Here is a 2,654-nt window from a genome sequence, read left to right on the forward strand (position 1 = left end):
GATTTGGGCTCCTGCTAAGCAGGAGGAGGGGGAGGCAGGTTGGAGCTGGCTACTTTTGTAAACAAACCGGTAATTCTCACGAGCTCCTACACTTGACCGTGATTCACAAAGAAGTTTTATGTTTGCATTATAATAATTTCATTCTGTGACTGAACCATCTAAAGCTTCCATTTTACAAAGACATTAAGTCAGGACCCAATGATGTCAATTAAGTTGTTCAAGCTCATAAATAAAGACCCTAAATGAGAATGAAAGTTGTGAGGTTCCTGCCGTGTTTCCCCAAAAATAAGACCTAGCCGGACAATCAGCTCTAATGCGTCTTTTGGAGCAAAAGTTAATATAAGACCCGGTCTTATTTTACTATAATATAAGACTATGTATAATATATAATATAATATATAATATAGTAGTGTGTCTTATATTAATTTTTGCTCCAGAAGACGCATTAGAGCTGATTGTTCGGCTAGGTCTTATTTTCGGGGAAACACGGTATGTCCTTGGCTTAACCGAGTCTTTCTGCCTGTCCCAGTTGGTGTTAAGGAAAGAAAGGTGGTTGGCGTGCATTGTATGAACCAGGGGGCCTCTTCTGCCCCGTCGGGCACTGTGTTTATCACATCCGGGTATTCTGTAGCCAATACTTTTGTTGCTTAAGCCAAGTTTCAAACCTATTCAAGGTGCATAATCAAAAGACCTAAGACTTTTGATTGTGGAAGTAGACACAGCTCCCTTAGCCATTTCTTAAAACGGCTGTGAGGGGAGACAGCAATATCGGGGACACAGTACAAGAAATCAGCTTTTTCTGGAAAAACAGTCTTTTGACAAAATGCCAAAGAATTGTAGAGATTACGGGGAAATTTCCTTTTAGCTGCTCAGGAGATTTTTTTTTTTAAATTGCAAGTAAGGGTGTGTTGCAGGAAAATAATAGTTGAGGAAGACTCTCTCCACTGTGCAGGTTTCCTTAAAAATGCCGTGAGCCCCGTCTAACAGACACACTATTACTGCTGCTAGATCCCGTCATCTCAGCCTGATTATCGGCGTTTCTACCCACCCTTCCCTCCGTGACTGTTTCATTGGATAAGCTCCTTGCCGGTACTCTGCGGAGGGGCTCCATGCACAGAGCCGCTTTCCTCACCATCTTTTTGCAACCTGCTTTTAGATCCTGCTTTTAGAACTGGCCACCTCCGAATCAGAGCTCTGCGCTCAATGCAGTGGTCTGGGACCGTCCTCCACAAAGTTGGTAGCCATATGCGTTTCCATTTGGAGCCCTGGAAGTTTCCCCTTCAGTAGTTCCCTTATTTAAGATGATAGGATCTGGAAAGAATTTTTTGAATGAGCGCGCACGAGAGAAGTAAAAGGTACTTTTGTTGTGTGTGCAGTGTTATTTTCGCTCCTTAAAACACTCACACTGTCAGACGCACACGGTGGACCGTTCAGGAAACACATGAGCTCGAGTAATAGCCAGGGACCCTGCTGGTAGGAGCCCTTCATACCCGAAAGGGACCGCTGGTTAATAGTCGTATTCATGGAAGTTAAAATTAAATTTCTGTGTGTTGATGAAAAGCCAGCTTCTCCCTCAGGGCTATTTACTTTTAAAAATCTGAAATAGTCAGGGGTCCACAGCATGTGCCGGAACGTACGTGAACTGGCGTGTGCGTGCTGAGCAAAGCCTCCTTTGTGCCCGTCTCTGCCGTGTAATACCCTCCAGGAGAAACCTGGCAGCAGGTTGGCTTCCCCTTCCACACGTGGCAAGCTCAGGCAGTTTTCAGACTCGCCTACAAGAGCAGTTGTTGAAGGTTTTCATACCTGGAGGTGAGGATAATAATAAACAGTGCTGTTCCTGATATGCTACCATAGGAAGGGGAGGGGTGATTCTGGCAGATTTGGTCCTACGTGCTTTTCCTTCACGGCCACAGGTAGGGATTGATGCTGGGCTTGAAAAGAAATTTTTTTCATTAAACAATTTTTTAAAATTAAAAGTAAAAATGAAAAAGCAGAAGAGGAGCAGGCCATGTCTAGTAATGCCAACAAATACAGCTAGGAAACGGCACATTCCCTTATAAATGCAAAGATTTAAAATCTAGATGTTTCAGAAGAAGAAGAAGCAGTAGAAGACAATATTAATAGTAAGTAGTCGTATTAAGTGGTAGAAGAAGGCATTGTCTTCTCAGCTCCCTTGGTTGGAATAAAGGAGTAAGCAGGACTCCTTAAAATGCCTTTGAAAAATTCAAAGTCCTTTTAGTTATGGGATGACTCACGTGAGCAGAGTGGGAAGTAAGACGGGTCTGGCACAGACCCCTCCTTTGCAACCCCCGCCAACCTCCTCACGTAGCAGCAGGGTATCTTTCAAGCTTGATTCTTACTTGGTTTCTACGTTTGACTTTTTACTTTCTACCCAGAAGAAACCTGTACACATAATGAGAAGACTTGCCCCTCACTCAGACGCAAGTCATGCTTATTTCTCCCATTGTAAATATTAGTTAAGAAATTTAACAGATTAAGTATTGGGTACCAGGCAGTATGAGAAGAAAGTATTGATGATCAAGTGTAAAGTGACCAGCCCCTGTGGGGGAGAAGCACGTTTCAGTTTTTCTTGAAGAATGTATCAAATTTTCACGACCCTCATAATAACTAAATGCTATCTACGTGTTGATTGT

Source organism: Rhinolophus ferrumequinum, chromosome 16 (assembly GCF_004115265.2).
Source record: "Rhinolophus ferrumequinum isolate MPI-CBG mRhiFer1 chromosome 16, mRhiFer1_v1.p, whole genome shotgun sequence".
Classification (NCBI taxonomy): Eukaryota; Metazoa; Chordata; class Mammalia; order Chiroptera; family Rhinolophidae; genus Rhinolophus; species Rhinolophus ferrumequinum.